The sequence below is a fragment of the Sorghum bicolor genome, chromosome 6, assembly GCF_000003195.3.
Source record: "Sorghum bicolor cultivar BTx623 chromosome 6, Sorghum_bicolor_NCBIv3, whole genome shotgun sequence".
Taxonomy (NCBI): Eukaryota; Viridiplantae; Streptophyta; class Magnoliopsida; order Poales; family Poaceae; genus Sorghum; species Sorghum bicolor.
This window is the reverse complement of record NC_012875.2, coordinates 41,672,054-41,691,829: the sequence shown is the minus strand read 5'-3', so window position 1 is coordinate 41,691,829 and position 19,776 is coordinate 41,672,054.

Genomic DNA, 19,776 nt, shown 5'->3' with positions numbered 1-19,776 from the left:
AATCAGGGAAATTCAAATTTTTGAATTGGGCCAAATCAGAATTTCCAAAATTACTTTTGATTTTTCCAAACAACTTGAAAACTTCCAACATGAAAGTTGTTCAACGTTTTGAGCTCTACAACTTTCATGTTGGCCACTTTTCAAAATTCCAAATAGATTTTGAATTGGAGGTTCAAATTGGAAAAGGGGACACTTTCTGGAAATCTGTATTTTCAAAATTACTTTGAATTTTGTATTGAAACTTCGAAAACTCAAAACACCAAAGTTGTACATCTCAACAAGATCTACAACTTTGCTTTGGAACTCAACCTCAAATTTTGCTTGGTTTTTAAATTGCACAAAAGGGGGTAAATCTAGGGTTTTAAAATCAGGGTTGCCCCCCTAATCTTTCGGAAATCTTTCACCCTAGGGTTGTAGCAACCAACACAAGCATCAGTACACAATGTAAGCACACTTTAATTCCCTAAGCACACCCAATCAAAATAAACTTGTTTTAAGTTGGTGCATCAAGTCGTGCTTCAACAATATGCTATGCAATGCTCATGATGACATGGTCCAGTTTTAGTAACCGTAACATCAGGGAAGTTACAGCCCTTCCCCCTTAAAGAAATCTCGTCCCCGAGATTTAAAGCCTTAGGGTATATAATGGAAAAGGAAATGTGTCAAACTATTTCATCTCCAACCTTTTCATAAGACAAGAAGCTGGGGAAGACTACTCAATTATAAACATATATGTACACTAAGTACATGGCTTTGGCTACTCTTTTCCTTCACTAGAGTACACTTCCTATTTATCAGATGTTGTCTTGAAGAGAAGTGTAGAACTCAGGAAAATTCCCCATTAGATAATCTTCAGATTCCCATGTGGCTTCCTCTTGAGAGTGCTGGCTCCACTGTACCTTGTACCACTTGGTAGTTGTTCTTCGAGTAACTCTATCTCTTTGGTCTAATACTCGGATAGGATATTCCGCATAAGTCAGATCTGGTTCAAGTTCCACATCTTCGATATCTTGAACTTGGTCTGGTACTCGAAGACACTTTTTCAATTGAGACACATGGAATACATTATGTATCCCGGATAATCGTTCGGGCAGTTTAAGGCGGTAAGCTACCTGTCCACATCGGTCAATGATTGGAAATGGACCAATGTAACGGGGCGCTAACTTGCCTTTAACACCAAAACGATTTACTCCTTTCATTGGGGATACTTTCAAATACACATGATCACCCTTGGCGAACCTTAACGGTCGACGTCTTTTATCGGCATAGCTTTTCTGTCGGGACTGAGCAACTCTCAAGTTATTTTGGATTTGTCTAACTTTGTTCTCAGTCTCTTTCACTAAGTCAACCCCGAAGAACCATCTTTCTCCGGGTTCCGACCAGTGTAACGGAGTTCGACATCGACGGCCATATAGTGCCTCAAAGGGAGCCATCTTGATACTCTTTGGTAGCTATTGTTGTAAGAAAATTCTGCTAGAGGCAAGCAGTCATCCCACTTATTTGGAAAATTTAGGGCACAAGATCTTAATAGATCTTCTAGAGTTTGATTCACCCTTTCAGTTTGCCCACCTGTTTGAGGGTGGTAGGCGGTGCTGTATAAAAGTTTAGTGCCCAAGGACTCGTGTAAACATTTCCAAAATTGGGAGACAAATTGTGTGCCTCTATCTGACACTATTGTCTTTGGTACCCCATGCAGACTTAGGATACGATCAAAATAAATCTTAGCATAGGTGGAGGCAGGATACAATATCTTTATAGGCAAGAAATGTGCTGTTTTGGTGAGACGATCCACAATGACCCAAATAGAATCAAAGCCTTTGGCCGTCTTGGGCAATCCTACTATGAAATCCATACTAATATCATCCCATTTCCACGCTGGAATAGGCAAAGGTTGCAACTCTCCCGCGGATTTGAGATGAATAGCTTTGACCTTTCGGCAGGTATCGCATTGGGCCACATAGCGAGCTATTTCTATCTTCATTTTTGTCCACCAAAACCTTTGTTTTAGGTCCTGATACATCTTATTGCTTCCCGGATGAATAGAATACCTCGTGGTATGAGCTTCATCCAGGATTTGTTGACGTAGCTCAGGTACCTTTGGAACCACTAACCGGTTCTCGAACTAGATTACTCCTGCATCATCCACCTTAAAGTCTGTGGGTGCTCTATTAGAAATTTTCTCTTTAAGATATTTCATGCCTTAGTCTTCCTTTTGTGCCTCTATGATTTGAGCTTCGAGATTGAAATCAATCTTTAGATTGGCAAGGCTTCCTTGGGAAATCATTTCTATCCCCAAGTTCTCTAGCTCTTGGCACAAAGTTATATCTCTAGGCGTCACTGTTAAGCAATTACAGTGAGCCTTACGACTGTGGGCATCAGCTACTACATTTGCCTTGCTAGGGTGATAAAGCACCTCAAGGTCGTAATCTTTGATTAACTCTAGCCACCTTCGCTGGCGCATATTTAATTCAGCTTGAGTGAAGATATACTTCAAGCTCTTGTGATCTGTGTATAGATGACAAGTGCTCCCTGTTGACACTAGCTAACACCACTTAGATACTAGGTTGTCATCCCTAGCATGGCGCCAGAGTGTATAAAGGTATTTATAAATGTAAAGGCTCTCTAGAAAATAATCTATTCTATCCGCAAGCGCACAGATAAAACACCTCATTGTAGCATTTCACCAGGATAAGTATTCCAGGTATCGTTATTTATAATTTTGCTCAAGGGATCTCAAGAAGATGGAATTAAATCAAGGGGCAAAATCTATCAAGGCATAGACTAGAGATAAACTTGCAAGAACATGATTACTAATGAGAAACTCGTCACACAGTCACATACTTTAGCAGGGGGTAAACCATAAAGATAATGATAATGAATTATAAGTTCATGGGTAGATAACACAGCGATTAGAAAATAGACTACTCCTCATATATGTAGGTGATGTCGGATTAGCTAGAAAATGGATTCTAAGTTATCTACTAACTACTAAGTCATAATCTACTCTAGTTATCTACAAGATCATGTATAGCATAAAAGACTCTTCATTCATGTATAAGGAACATTGATAAAGTAAATCAGAGCATCGCATGACTTACTCCACAATACCGGTTCTGCCTGTCCTATCAACGGAGGGTGGACTATATAAGAATCAACGAAGCTGTCACTATCACGAACTACCACACGACTCGGCCAATAGGATACATTTGCAGATAAATAACATCTAAGCACCACGCTCACATGTGATCTATCACCTAACTCCCTCGCGTCAAGAGCTAAGCGCTTTGCAAACTTATACATAAACTCATTATCAATTAGAACTATATCAAATATAGAACTAGAACAAACTAAGAACATAATAATTAGAGACATAATGCAATTAGAACAAAGAATTAGAGAAAGATATGAATAATACCAATCTTTATTACCGAAGATCCGAATCCAGAGCGTAGTGCTCTACTTCTCTAATTGCTATCTAATCAAACCTCTAAACTTGGAGGATTAGGGAGTAGCTAATTCTAATTCTCTGTGGGAGAGAAGCTCTAAACGCTAACTTTGATGGCTACCTCTGAATAATGATTTCTCCTCTTCTCCTCCAGGGGCCAGGCGGTCTGGTTTTATAGTCCCCTCAAGTGAACGTGAGCCATTGGATCAAACCGACATAGATTGTATGGTTTAGATTGATCCTTTAGGTCGGTGGAGTCTTGCCCCGAAGCAGAGTCCTGGTTGGACTCCAACCCTGGGCGGGCGCCCTGCCCCCGAGCCCGAATCGCTTCCCGTTCGTTCCCGTGGCTTCTGGATCCTTCTAGATTGAGGAAAATTGCGCGGCACGTAATTATCTCGTTGTAAACATGACATGTGGGACTTCTCTCCATATTTTCTGATAAACCCCTGCAGAAATAGATAAACACCAAAGCTCGTGGAATTCTGTCAGATAAAACCCTAATTCTAGATGTTTGTTTCATATTGATCCTTTTTCATGTTTATTTGATTATTAATTTTAGTACTTAAGGACCGTCAACACTCCCCAACAGATAATGGTGCCAGATCTTTAATGCATGTACTACAGCGGCTAGTTCAAGATCATGGGTCGGGTAATTCTCTTCATGTGGTTTAAGCTGTCTAGAAGCATATGCAATTACGCGACCCTCCTGCATTAGCACACAGCCTATCCCTATCCCTGATGCGTCACAATACACATCAAAGGGCTTTTCAATATCTGGCTGGGCTAAGACAGGTGCAGTTGTCAATAACCTTTTCAGAGTCTGAAAGGCTTGCTCACATTGTGGTGACCAAACAAATTTTGTTTGATTCTTGAGCAAGGTCGTGATTGGTTTCGCGACTCTGGAAAAGTCCGAGATAAAACGACGGTAATATCCCGCCATACCCAAAAAACTACGGACCTCATGTACCGTAGTCGGGGGCTTCCAATTCAACACTTCTTCTACTTTACCTGGGTCTACAGCGACTCCCTCCGCTGATAATACATGACCCAGGAAATGGACCTTGTCCAGCCAGAACTCACATTTGCTGAACTTGGCATATAGCTGATGCTCCCTGAGATGGGTCAGCACAGTTCTCAGATGTTCCGCATGTTCTTTCTTGGTCTTGGAATAGATCAAGATGTCATCAATGAAGACGACCACAAATTTATCCAGTTCTGGCATGAAGACAGAGTTCATCAAGTACATGAAATGGGCCGGTGCATTAGTCAACCCAAAGGACATCACCAAGTATTCATACAGCCCAGAACGGGTTGTAAACACCGTTTTGGGTACATCCTCCGGCCTAATTTTAATTTGGTGGTACCCTGATCTCAAATCAATTTTTAAGAACACTTTGGCCCCGGCTAGCTGGTCAAATAATAAGTCAATACGGGGCAATGGGTATTTGTTCTTAATCGTCACCTCATTTAGGGGACGATAATCGACACACAGCCTTAATGTTTGATGTTTCTTTTTCACAAATAAGGCTAGGCAACCCATGGAGAAGAACTGGGCTGAATAAAACCTTTCTGCAACAGCTCTTGTAGTTGGGTTTTTAATTCGGCCAGTTCTTTCGGTGCCATTCTGTAGGCCCTTCGAGATATTGGGGCTGTCCCTAGTTTCAATTCTATACTGAACTAGACATCCCGGTCCGGTGGCAGACCTGGTAGGTCTTCAGGAAATACATCCAGAAAATCTCGAACTACCGGGATATCTTTGACTGCAGACACATTAGCGGCATGAACTTGCCCAATTGTCCGCTTGGGAGTAGCTAACTGGATCAGAAGGTAAGATTTATCATTGGGCAATAGGATTTTAATGGTTCGATGCAAAGTATCTAGCACAACCCCTCGTTGTGCCATCCAGTTCATGCCTAGTATGACATCAATCTCCTGGTCCTTAAGAACAATCATGCTAGTGGGAAAACTATGCCCACCAAATTCGATGGGTACCTGGTGAACCATTTCTTTAGAACTCAGTCGTCCTCCTGGCGACTGTATATAAAAATGATCTTTCGTTTCCCCAATGGGTATGCCATGCTTTAACACAAAGGTGCGGTTGATGAATGTATGAGATGCACCAGAATCGAAAAGCATTAAAGCAGGATGGTTCGCAACAGGAAACGTACCCATCATCACCGGTTCTCCTTCCGGTATCGTCTCCACCTCTGTATGGAAGACTTGCCCCGCTTTCTTTACGGGTTTACCCTTTGCACAGGTTGTCCTTTCTAAGCCCCAGCCCTGAATTGGCTCGGCTGGGGTTGGCCAATAGGTGGCCTTTGGAAAGTGGGGTTGGTTTGGCGGGGGTAAGGGCATTCTTTAGAAAAATGCCCAGGCTTACCACAATTGAAACAAGGATAATTGTGGCTGGGCGGAGCAGTGGGACGAACACCTGGGGCGTTCGGCTGGCGTGGTGTAGTGACGATGGCAGTAGGTCGAGGATATACCTGCTGCCCTGGTCTATATTGTGGAGGGGAAAAAGGACCACGATAAGGTGACGGCGCTGGAAAGCGTCCGTGGCCCTGTGGATGATAAATGATTCTCTGGCGCTTTTGACCGCGACCAGAGAAGGAGGAGGAAGCAGCCTTCTTCTTGGCTTCTTTGTGCTTTCTATTCTTTTCTTCTGAGGCGATGGCAATATTTACCGCCTCGTAGAAGGTAGCATTTTGGCAGGTGGTCATCATGGTCTGAAGTTTGGTATTTAGACCACGCATGAAACAGGCCTTCTTCTTTCTATCTGTGTTCACATGGTCTGTGGCATATTGAGAATGATGATTCAATTTGGCCACATACTCTATGACACTTTTATCGCCTTGCTGCAAGGCGAGAAATTCTTTGGCCTTCATGGCCATGAGCCCTTCAGGGATGTAATGGGCGCGGAACGCATCCTTAAACTCTGTCTAAGTAACCTGGTGTCCTGGAGCTTGGATAGCTAAAAAGTTCTCCCACCAGCTAACAGCTAAACGCATCCTTACCCTTTGCTCGTCCCTGAGCAAACAGCTAAACTCAGACGGATCAGGAGTTGCTTCGATGTTTTCTTTCCTCATAGGCACACATGCTTTTACATAAAAATTCCTCCAGATTAGAGTGAAGTGTTATGGAGTTTAGTACCTGCACTTAAGTCTTAAGTAATCGAAAGACAAAATAGTTAAGTCAAGCACTATCCCTCCTGTCTATACTTCACCTTTGTTCTAGAGTTTTTTTATAAGTTTTCAAAATAAAACTCAGAGTTCCCAGCAATGATTCTCTCAAGTCTCTCTATATGTGGATCCTTACCATAATGTCACTTACCTATAGCTAATGGAATATTTAAGTGGAGCTCATAGGAGTGAAAAACAGCTCATACATATGTTGTCTAATCGAGCCATGGATCCAAAGGAACTCAGCATATAATTAAATCAAGATGTGCATGTGTGGTGGAGTAAATGATAGTGATGGTGATAATAAAACTTAGTTCTCATTGCTTCTTATATTGCTATCTCTCCTCCTCTTTGATCTTTGCCTTGGGAGAACATGGGCTATATATATTTTTTTTCTTTCTTTTTTTTCAGGTGGGTAGTAGATACCCCTAATTCTAACACTTGTCCATTTTTTCCGCTCAAGTGGGCATCTTTGTACCCCTAATTTTACTTCGGACACTTGTCCATTTTTACCTCTCATCTCACTCTTTTTCTTTCTTTTTCGAGGTTCCGGGCACTTTCCCCTTTTTATTTCCTCGTATATTTTTGCATAACCCATGTCTCTTCTGCATTGAATCTTTTTAGAGAGAGAGAATAACAATACTTGGGACAGTGAGTGATAATATTTTTTAGCAATTTTAATGATTGATGATGAATGTTGTGGTAGATGTGTGCAAATGAATGTCTTAATTTAACCACATGAAAAACTCCTAAGGGTCAACACAGCTCGATCAAACTCAATGTAAATATAGTAAAAGATGTTATAGCAAATATGGCTATGGTAGGTAGTTTTGTTTATGCTAGGAACTCATCATGTGATTTGTAGGTTTTCAAAATAAATCTCCAGAACTTAGTGTAGTAAGAACAAGATAAACAGTAGCTCAACTTTATATCATGCCTTTCTCTTACCTAGACTTTAGTTTTATGCTTTCCAAAGATAGTAAGTTTCAGTTTTAGTAATTCCTGGAAGAATTCTAATATAAAAGCTAGGTACTTGAAAGTAAGCAACAGAGCAACTGTTCATCATTTCCATCATGCATCTTTTTGGTCTTTTTATTTTTTTAGAGATTAAACTTAGCAGATTAATAAAGCACACTTATCTACACACTCTTTTTATTTTATTTTCATGTTTATAAAGTGCAGTAAATTAAAGCAAGAAAATATTTATTTGCTTTTCTAAGTTTTTATTTTTTTAAGATAAATTAAATACTAAGACATAATAGAATAGATAAGAAGAGCAAATAAAAACTTACTTGATAAATTAGGGAGGAACTCCCCCAAGCTGGATGTTGACGTCGGTCTTACCCGATGTTCCAGAACCGCATCATGGTTGTGATGTTGTCATTCATTGTTGTTGTATCTTGTCTCAACTCTTGCACTGCAGCGGCATGGTCCTGGTTCCATTTTTGTTGCTCTTCCAGGAGTCTTCCATGTTCTGCTTGCGTGTTCTGGATGTCGAGGAGGGTGTTGTCGGTACGACTGAAGAAAGCACCGGCCTCTTGGTAGTAGTCATTCGTGAAAGCGTAGGAGGCGTCAGAGTATCGTCCTGCATCAAATTGGGGCGGAGGTCTAGATCCTAAAGCTCCATATGGATCAATGGAGTACCTGCCCGTATGAAAAGGCGGGTTTGTCCACTGGTGATCTTGGCTCTCCGGCCATGTCTCCTCTGTTGGCTCTTGTGGTTGCGCATGACGAACCCATGGGTCTCGAAGGACTCGAGGGTTGTAATCGCAATAATGCAGGTGTGCTGCTTCTTCTGGTCCGGGATCAACTCCATACCAGGTGCGGTCTCGGTGAGTGGTTATCCTTTCAGATGCCACTCGCTGTGGAGTTCTCTGGTTCACTGTTTCTTGTAGTAGGATTGGATCGATAGTAGGGGTGTGAATGAAATCTTTGTTCCTCAATTGCTGATAGACTTCCTTCTCCCTTCGGGTCTTTAGTCCAAGGTCTCCTATCTTGAGAAGGACCTTGACTTGCTGACCTGATGAAGATGATGGAGCTTGTGTGGGTGTCGGGTCGACGTTCATCTCTGATGGTTGTGAGGAGTGTCGGGATGAACTCCTTGTACCAATGTTCTTAAGAGCCTTCCCTGCATTCTTAACCTTCTTAAACATCCTGCAAACAAAAGTTGGCAAAAACACAACTAGTGGAAAATGTGAGAGAACGTGTTAGTGGTCAGTTGTCCGGAGTGTCAGTAGTCCAGGGGTTAATCGTTCAAGACAAATTTCTATTTTGGTAGAGCCTCCCCCTAAACAACTTTTAATTCCGCTTAGACAACGGGATCACTACTTGCTAGGTGATAATCACTGTCTCAAAAGAACTCCAACCTTCTCTTCCACTCTCCTCTTTCTCTCTACTCTCTTCTCTTCACTACAAGAGCTCCTTCTCGGGAAACTGAAACTTGTGTGGTTTTCTGGAGTGTTTGTGTGAAGAGAAGGGGAGCTGGAGGTGGCCTTTTATAAGCTGAGCAGGGGACAGGGCGGGCGCCCTTGGTAGGTGGGCGGGCGCCCACTTGTGATGCCCATCCTGGGTGTGCCTCCTCCACTTGCTTCCTTGCTTTGATCTTACGCAGAATAATATTGTGTTGGTGGTGGTTGGACGGTGGAAAGATGTCAGGTGAGTGGAAACATATTGGTGGATGAAATTATGTGATGGGATGTATGTGAGGTGAAGTGTATGACATGTGGGACCCAAAGAGTGTGGGTCATACTTCTAGAAGATCAATATAAATATAATGCAGGAAAAATCTATGAGAATTGAAACTTAATTAAAATGATTATGGAAAATATTTTTGTGCCTCCACAATAATTAATAAATATGGGTTGTTACACACCATGAATATTATTTATATGGGACTTTTTGATTATTATAATTATTCTATGAATGTATGACTAATGCAAGAATTAATTATGCAAGAATTTAAATATGAGAAAATTAATAATGCGGATAAATACCGATTTACCTCCTGGTGAGGGTTTGGGATTTTTAGGTCCCCCAAGCTAGACCTCCAAATCTTTTAATCTTCTGAGTTACCTTCCTCCGGAGATGGTGTCTCCAGTGGTTCTTCATGAACTTCCTTTACTGTAGAGTCTCTCTCTGGTCTGGGTTTGAATGTGAAGTGTTCTTCTTGACCGTTTATGTTGAACTTGATTTCTCCTTTTCCGACATCAATGTGGGCATTGGCAGTGCTCAGAAATGGCCTTCCAAGGATGATGGACACTTTTGAGTCAGGACTCATGTCCAGTACTACGAAGTCTACTGGCACCAGGAAATCTCTGATCTTGACTGGAATGTTCTCGGCGATGCCCAACGGGTGTCGAACCGATTGATCCGCTAGTTGTAGGCACATTGATGTTGGTTCTAAGGTTGCATGCTCAAGCTTTTTGTAGACTGATGCTGGCATCACACTGACACTTGCTCCGAGATCACAAAGTGCATTGTTGAAGTGTTGGTTTCCGATCGAGCAGTCAATAGTGGGGCATCCTGGATCTTCCTTCTTCTTTGGTGGTTTGTTGAGGATGGCCGCACTACATTCTTCTGTCAGCTTGATAACCTCAGTGGTGGGCAGTGGTCTCTTCTTGTTAAGAATATCTCTGATGTACTTTGCATATGTAGGTACCTGTATGGCATCGAGCCGAGGTATGTTGACATATAATTTCTGAATGACCTCTACAAACTTACCAAACTGCTCATCCGACTGCAGTCCTCTGTTTCTTCTGGGAAATGGCAAATAGTTGGTGTCGTAAAAATCTTTCCTCATTTCTCCAGTTCTTGGTGGTTGTAGCAGATCTTCTGCTTCAACTGGGCTTTCTTTTTCTATCACTGCTGGTTGCACTGGTGCTGATGTTCTTTGTTTCTCTTTTAGGTATGGTGGATCTCTGGTGGCTTTGCCTCCTCTAGTAGTTATATTCTTTACCTGCTCAAGGTTAGTAGCAACAGGCAGTGCAGCAGCTAACTTTATTAATTTAAGCTCTACCCTTTTATTAAGAGTGTTTTGCTCATCAAAGGCAGTTAGTAGAAAATCCATTTTATTGTGTATATCTTTTAGAGATGATTCATTTGTATCTAGCCTTTGTTTAACTTCATCATTAATTTTGGTTTGTTGAGCAATTATCTCTTTTAATGAAAGTTGCTTGACAGTATTACCTGAATTCATACCTTTGCTATTGGGTTGACTCGAAGTTGGTTGATATTTGTATGCTGTCTCAATGGCCCTTTGATCTTCTTTGAACTTGGCCCTCTGGTCAACCCAATGGAGCAAATTTTCCATCTTAGTTGATAATGCTTTTACTTCTTCTGGTATTCCTTCAGTTTGATGACATTGTTGAGCTTTATCTTGGAACCAGCTTTGGTTTTCTGCTATCTTATCCAAAAGTATCTCTGCTTTTCCAGTTGTAAGCTCCAAGAATGATCCTTTAGCAGATGCATCTAGGCACTCACGAGCCTTCTGGGTTAATCCATGGTAGAAGGTCTGCATAAGTAACCATGTGGCCATTCCATGGTGAGGACAATCTGATATGTATCCTTGAAAACGCTCCCATGCTTCTGAAATGGCTTCTGTCTTCTGTTGTTGGAAACTGACAATATTTCCTCTTAAGGCAGTTGTTTTGCCTATAGGGAAAAACTTTGATAGAAAGGCATCTGACAAGTTCGTCCAGTTGTTGATGTTATCTTGATGAGTGTAGAACCACTTCCTCGCTTTTCCTTCTAGTGAGAATGGAAAAAGGCGAAGTAGTATGACGTCTTTGTCAACTCCATTGATGTGGATTGTGCTTCCAATCTCTAAGAAATTCTACAAGTGTGCACTGGCATCTTCATGTGCCTTTCCACTGAATTGTGTAGCTTGTAACAAATTGATGAGGCTTGACTTGAGCTCAAACTCGGGTATTCCTTCTTCTACTGCAAATCTTGGACCAGTTGGAATGTTCTCAAGACTTGGAGCAGAGAATTCTCGCAAGGTCTTTTGTGCCATAGCTTCAGCAATTGGTAGCTAGCTTCTTCTTCTCTAGATTGCTTTGGTTCTGATGATGAAGAGTTGAATGTACCCAAAGTCAATCCTGTTATACCCTGTATAAAAATATAAACATAGAAAAACAACAGGGTGAACCTACCAAAGCAGCGGTGCCTTGTTATGATTTCTCACTTAGTAGCTGTTTTGATGCAATTATTTCTCTATAGTCTAGTCTAATATTTTATATGAATAACCTTGACTAATTTTCTGGCTTTCCTAAATATTACCCTTTTGTTCCCTTTTATGACCTATTCCTGAGACTCGTATAATTCCTATAAGTCCCCGGCAACGGCGCCAGAAATGCTTGTTGACACTAGCTAACACCACTTAGATACTAGGTTGTCATCCCTAGCATGGCGCCAGAGTGTACAAAGGTATTTATAAATGTAAAGGCTCTCTAGAAAATAATCTATTCTATCCGCAAGCGCACAGATAAAACACCTCATTGTAGCATTTCACCAGGATAAGTATTCCAGGTATCGTTATTTATAATTTTGCTCAAGGGATCTCAAGAAGATGGAATTAAATCAAGGGGCAAAATCTATCAAGGCATAGACTAGAGATAAACTTGCAAGAACATGATTACTAATGAGAAACTCGTCACACAGTCACATACTTTAGCAGGGGGTAAACCATAAAGATAATGATAATGAATTATAAGTTCATGGGTAGATAACACAGCGATTAGAAAATAGACTACTCCTCATATATGTAGGTGATGTCGGATTAGCTAGAGAATGGATTCTAAGTTATCTACTAACTACTAAGTCATAATCTACTCTAGTTATCTACAAGATCATGTATAGCATAAAAGACTCTTCATTCATGTATAAGGAACATTGATAAAGTAAATTAGAGCATCGCATGACTTACTCCACAATACCGGTTCTGCCTGTCCTATCAACGGAGGGTGGACTATATAAGAATCAACGAAGCTGTCACTATCACGAACTACCACACGACTCGGCCAATAGGATACATTTGCAGATAAATAACATCTAAGCACCACGCTCACATGTGATCTATCACCTAACTCCCTCGCGTCAAGAGCTAAGCGCTTTGCAAACTTATACATAAACTCATTATCAATTAGAACTATATCAAATATAGAACTAGAACAAACTAAGAACATAATAATTAGAGACATAATGCAATTAGAACAAAGAATTAGAGAAAGATATGAATAATACCAATCTTTATTACCGAAGATCCGAATCCAGAGCATAGTGCTCTACTTCTCTAATTGCTATCTAATCAAACCTCTAAACTTGAAGGATTAGGGAGTAGCTAATTCTAATTCTCTGTGGGAGAGAAGCTCTAAACCCTAACTTTGATGGCTACCTCTGAATAATGATTTCTCCTCTTCTCCTCCAGGGGCCAGGGGGTCTGGTTTTATAGTCCCCTCAAGTGAACGTGAGCCATTGGATCAAACCGACATAGATTGTATGGTTTAGATTGATCCTTTAGGTCGGTGGAGTCTTGCCCCAAAGCAGAGTCCTGGTTGGACTCCAACCCTGGACGGGCGCCAAAGGGGGGTGGGCGGGCGCCCTGCCCTCGAGCCCGAATCGCTTCCCGTTCGTTCCCGTGGCTTCTGGATCCTTCTAGATTGAGGAAAATTGCACGGCACGTAATTATCTCGTTGTAAACATGACATGTGGGCCTTCTCTCCATATTTTCTGATAAACCCCTGCAGAAATAGATAAACACCAAAGCTCGTGGAATTCTGTCAGATAAAACCCTAATTCTAGATGTTTGTTTCATATTGATCCTTTTTCATGTTTATTTGATTATTAATTTTAGTACTTAAGGACCGTCAACACTCCCCAACAGATAATGGTGCCAGATCTTTAATGCATGTACTACGGCGGCTAGTTCAAGATCATGGGTCGGGTAATTCTCTTCATGTGGTTTAAGCTGTCTAGAAGCATATGCAATTACGCGACCCTCCTGCATTAGCACACAGCCTATCCCTGTCCCTGATGCGTCACAATACACATCAAAGGGCTTTTCAATATCTGGCTGGGCTAAGACAGGTGCAGTTGTCAATAACCTTTTCAGAGTCTGAAAGGCTTGCTCACATTGCGGTGACCAAACAAATTTTGTTTGATTCTTGAGCAAGGTCGTGATTGGTTTCGCGACTCTGGAAAAGTCCGAGATAAAACGACGGTAATATCCCGCCATACCCAAAAAACTACGGACCTCATGTACCGTAGTCGGGGGCTTCCAATTCAACACTTCTTCTACTTTACCTGGGTCTACAGCGACTCCCTCCGCTGATAATACATGACCCAGGAAATGGACCTTGTCCAGCCAGAACTCACATTTGCTGAACTTGGCATATAGCTGATGCTCCCTGAGACGGGTCAGCACAATTCTCAGATGTTCCGCATGTTCTTTCTTGGTCTTGGAATAGATCAAGATGTCATCAATGAAGACGACCACAAATTTATCCAGTTCTGGCATGAAGACAGAGTTCATCAAGTACATGAAATGGGCCAGAACGGGTTGTAAACACCGTTTTGGGTACATCCTCCGGCCTAATTTTAATTTGGTGGTACCCTGATCTCAAATCAATTTTTGAGAACACTTTGGCCCCGGCTAGCTGGTCAAATAATAAGTCAATACGGGGCAATGGGTATTTGTTCTTAATCGTCACCTCATTTAGGGGACGATAATCGACACACAGCCTTAATGTTTGATGTTTCTTTTTCACAAATAAGGCTAGGCAACCCATGGAGAAGAACTGGGCTGAATAAAACCTTTCTGCAACAGCTCTTGTAGTTGGGTTTTTAATTCGGCCAGTTCTTTCGGTGCCATTCTGTAGGCCCTTCGAGATATTGGGGCTGTCCCTGGTTTCAATTCTATACTAAACTGGACATCCCGGTCCGGTGGCAGACCTGGTAGGTCTTCAGGAAATACATCCAGAAAATCTCGAACTACCGGGATATCTTTGACTGCAGACACATTAGCGGCATGAACTTGCCCAATTGTTCGCTTGGGAGTAGCTAACTGGATCAGAAGGTAAGATTCATCATTGGGCAATGGGATTTTAATGGTTCGATGCAAAGTATCTAGCACAACCCCTCGTTGTGCCATCCAGTTCATGCCTAGTATGACATCAATCTCCTGGTCCTTAAGAACAATCATGCTAGTGGGAAAACTATGCCCACCAAATTCGATGGGTACCTGGTGAACCATTTCTTTAGAACTCAGTCGTCCTCCTGGCGACTGTATATAAAAATGATCTTTCGTTTCCCCAATGGGTATGCCATGCTTTAACACAAAGGTGCGGTTGATGAATGTATGAGATGCACCAGAATCGAAAAGCATTAAAGCAGGATGGTTCGCAACAGGAAACGTACCCATCATCACCGGTTCTCCTTCCGGTATCGTCTCCACCTCTGTATGGAAGACTTGCCCCGCTTTCTTTATGGGTTTACCCCTTTGCACAGGTTGTCCTTTCTAAGCCCCAGCCCTGAATTGGCTCGGCTGGGGTTGGCCAATAGGTGGCCTTTGGAAAGTGGGGTTGGTTTGGCGGGGGTAAGGGCATTCTTTAGAAAAATGCCCAGGCTTACCACAATTGAAACAAGGATAATTGTGGCTGGGCGGAGCAGTGGGACGAACACCTGGGGCGTTCGGCTGGCGTGGTGCAGTGACGATGGCAGTAGGTCGAGGATATACCTGCTGCCCTGGTCTATATTGTGGAGGGGAAAAAGGACCACGATAAGGTGACGGCGCTGGAAAGCGTCCGTGGCCCTGCGGATGATAAATGATTCTCTGGCGCTTTTGACCGTGACCAGAGAAGGAGGAGGAAGCAGCCTTCTTCTTGGCTTCTTTGTGCTTTCTATTCTTTTCTTCTGAGGCGATGGCAATATTTACCGCCTCGTAGAAGGTAGCATTTTGGCAGGTGGTCATCATGGTCTGAAGTTTGGTATTTAGACCACGCATGAAACAGGCCTTCTTCTTTCTATCTGTGTTCACATGGTCTGTGGCATATTGAGAAAGATGATTCAATTTGGCCACATACTCTATGACACTTTTATCGCCTTGCTGCAAGGCGAGAAATTCTTTGGCCTTCATGGCCATGAGCCCTTCAGGGATGTAATGGGCGCGGAACGCATCCTTAAACTCTGTCTAAGTAACCTGGTGTCCTGGAGCTTGGATAGCTAAAAAGTTCTCCCACCAGGCACCTGCAGCTCCCCGCAGCTGCTGAGCTGCGAACAGGGGCTTCTGAGTTTCCGAACATCGAATCAGACTGAATTTGTGCTCCATGGTCCGGAGCCAGTCATCCGCTTCTAACGGCTCATCAACCTTGGTGAATACTGGGGGCCTGGTCTCGGTAAAGTCCACGTACCGAGTTTCTCCGTCCCCATTGTGCTGTGCTCTGAAGTTTGGGGCAGGGTGTGGTTGGCGTTGTGCTAACTCGCGTAGCAAGCGACCATTGTCGGTAGTGGCACTCAAAAGAACCGCAATGTCATCAGCCAGAGAAGGTGGAGCAGGTGGAGGGTTGGGGATGTCCTCCCCTCCCTGAGATGTCCCGGCTCCATCAGATCCTCGTGTGCGCATCGGCATCTGCTGCAAGAGGTATATGTACTTGTTACCACATGTAATTCATAACTTAGAACATATCTTACATGCTTCCATTTATTTATCAAACATTAGTTCAACACACCAGAAACAAACGAGTACAACTTCTTAAACTGAAAGAAAACTCTATACTACAAACCCGACCCCACTACGGTAAACTAGGAACCCTACAACGACGATGCCCGCGGCTTCACCGAACTAGTCGGTGTGGCCAGAGCTGTAGCCCGGGTCGTCATTGCCATCGTCATGATTACCCCCCGGGTTGTCATCATCGAAGTCAGATTCCTCCTCGTCACTGAGGTCTTGGTCGGGTTCCCCAGCATCCGCCAACTCTCCGTCTGTATCCATCTCTCCTTCGCCTGGAGGTGGATTGAGCTGATGATATAGGTCAAATGCAATATCACGATATTGCATTGCCAAGTCGTTGACGGTGTCTAAATGATGTGCCAGCTCCAGCTTCTCCAACTGGAGCTGGTCCTCCCGCTGCCACGCGACATCCCGCTGCGCGGTGACCGTGGCCGTCATCTTCACGTACAGATCTTTAAGGTACTTGGTTTTGTCCAGGTTTGCCTTCATCTTGGTCAGCTCGTGCCTGTGTGCACTCCTGGCCTCTTCTTCTCGGGCAATAGCGGCATTCCTCTCCTCCACCATACAGGACAGCATGGCCTCACAGTTCTCTGTGGCTTGTTTTTCTTTGGCTAGTTGAGCTTTAAGTTCGCCGATCTCCATGACGTTGTACATCCTTTCTCTCATCACTTCGGTCAGCTCGGCGGACAATCTGTCCACCTCATGCTGAGGCGGTGAACGGCTACTGCTTGCTTGATCGCTTCGAGGGGCCATCTGGTGTTTGGGGACCCCTTTTGGACCTGTCCTCTTGCGCGGGGTCTGTTTCCAACGGCCCATCCTGTAGAGGGTAAGTTTGGATTAGTAAGAGAGACCTTACAGGTTAGCAAGAAGGGGATTGATTCTATACAACCCAACCCAAACAAGGAGGAAGGAAATTTAACCAAGTAGTATATCATGATGCATGCACGAACTTACGAGTCGTACTAGTGATTCATAGCAGTATTACTTAAAACTTTTACAACATAGGGCAATACTTTATGTTGCTCCTCCACCCCACTTCAAAATTTCTAACAAGGCCTACAGACAGGGGTAAGGTAGGACTAAAGCACTTGGACTCAAAATAGGCAAGTTTATAGTATTAGATCCAAATGAGTTTTGAAGTTTTTCAAAGGATACAGCAGTCATCCTAGCAACGAATGCTCTGATACCAGCTGTGGCAGAACCTCCTAAGTGTTTGGGCCCACCGGCACCTGTCATTGTCCCAAAGACCTCTGACGGTGATGCCGAGGATCCTCCCACTCTAGAAGTCCGATGAGCATCTCAGGACGCTCATTCCACCGCTACCTGGGGCGATTCAAACAAACTCGTCTTGACCACCAGCAATGGTCAATCACCGAAAATTTCTTCTCCTCGCCCTTACATGATAGCAAGTGGCCACCTTAACACCAGGATCACTCGTTGCGAAGACATTGCAGTATCACAGACGGTATAAGATCAAAATAATATTTCAGAGTAAAACAGCGGAAGTATTACATAACTTAATTTACAAAAGGAGTTCTTCCAAATAGTAGAGTGTTATTACAAGCCTGGTCCAGCGGAGCAACTTAAACTTTAGTGCATAGATTACAAATTTACAGACCCTGCCCATGGGTCACGCTCACTCTTCTTCGTTGTCAACCTCGATGACGGACACACAACAGGGTCCGAAACATGTCGGCTCCTGAGCTTCACCTGCAACAGGGGTTATGAAACCCTGAGTACGGGAGTACTCAACAAGACTTACCCGGTAGAAAAAGAGGAGAAATTAGGAATGCAGGCTTAGGGTAGACAAGGAGTGGCTGAGCAAGGAGCCAGAGTGTTTTGCCAAAAGCTTACTAATAGTGCATCCTTACTTTCAAGTTTTACACGCGAATTCCTCTCCTGAAGAGGCCGAGGAGTTCGATGACAGTCTATCTAGTTGCCTCACAAATTTTGGGGATTTTTGGATATATTAGTAAATTATTAAAATTCATAGAAGTTTCATTTATTACACAAAAGACAGAATTTTTACACATGTTCATAGTATCAGAAAATGAACTTTAGTATTTTTCCTATGTTCTACTTATTTTATGGAACCTATACAAAAATTTACATAATTTTTGGATCAGCACATGATTTATTACACAAAATCAAACATAAATCAAAAACTGCACAAAAAGAAAAAGGAAAACAATACTATGCAGCGAGTGGCCGGGAAATCGGCCCGCAGGCCGGCCCACTCCCGCTCGGCCCACGCGCGCGCCGCGCGCGCTGCCCCCCTCCTCTCTCTGCGGGTCACTGACGGGCGGGTCCCGCTCGTCAGACCCTTCTTCCCCCCTCTCTCTGCGGGACGCTGACGGGGATGCCCCACCCGTCAGCTCCTTCTTCTTCACGCGCGGGGGCACTGCCGCGGCTCCGGCCGCCGTTGGCGAGGGTCTCGGCCCGCGCGCGCGTGCGCATCGGCCTCGCCTCGTCTTCGCGACTCCGACGACATCCTCTACTCACGCTCTACCCTCTCCCTTCCACCTCGGCCACGCGAAAGGCGGGCGGCCGCCATGACCGACCGCGGACCGGCCACTAGGGCTCGGTAGAGCGCAAGCGGACGTGCTAGGGAGTTTCCATGGAGGGTAAGGGACATGGTGCTCACATCACCATGGCGGGAGAGGCAGTAGAAGAGCTTGGCGATGGTGGCCGTGCGGTCGGGCGGGTGCTCCTGCTCCGGTGAGGTCGTTCCGGCGATCCTGCTCGCGTTTAGGGAAAAAGAGAAAGCGCATGAGCTTCTGGGGATAAAAAGGAACTGGAAACATCTCCTAGTTCGATCTTTTGCTCACGGGAATAGCGCGGCCACGGAGAGAGCTCACGGTGGCAGTCTCGGCCGGAGTTGAAGAAGAACAGAGAAGCTCTGGCGACTGGGTGGGTTAGAGAAAGAGCTAGGGGGTGCGCTGAGTTCGCAAGGGCGTGGCGAACATTGTGAAGTGCTCAATTTGGCTCAAGAGGGATCGGGTGTGGTGAATTTGAGAGAGAGAGCCGGGTCGTCAGCGTCGGGCAGAAAAGGGAAAAGCGAGGCGGCCGTGCAGTGGAATCAGCAGGGGAGTGGATGAGCACGCTGGGGGCTCGTCCACATCACGGCGGGCGCGCGCAGCCAAGCAGCTGCGTGGCCAGGCACGTGGCGGCGCTGGGCGCGGCGGCTCTGCCCCGGCGGTAGAGCATTCCCCCCCTGCTCGGCATTGTAGCAAGCTCTATCAAAGCTAATTTTGAGTGGAACTTAATGAATTTGCCAAAACAGTTTGCAATTCAAATCTCAAATCAGGGAAATTCAAATTTTTGAATTGGAGCAAATCAGAATTTCCAAAATTACTTTTGATTTTTCCAAACAACTTGAAAAACTTACAACATGAAAGTTGTTCAACGTTTTGAGCTCTACAACTTTC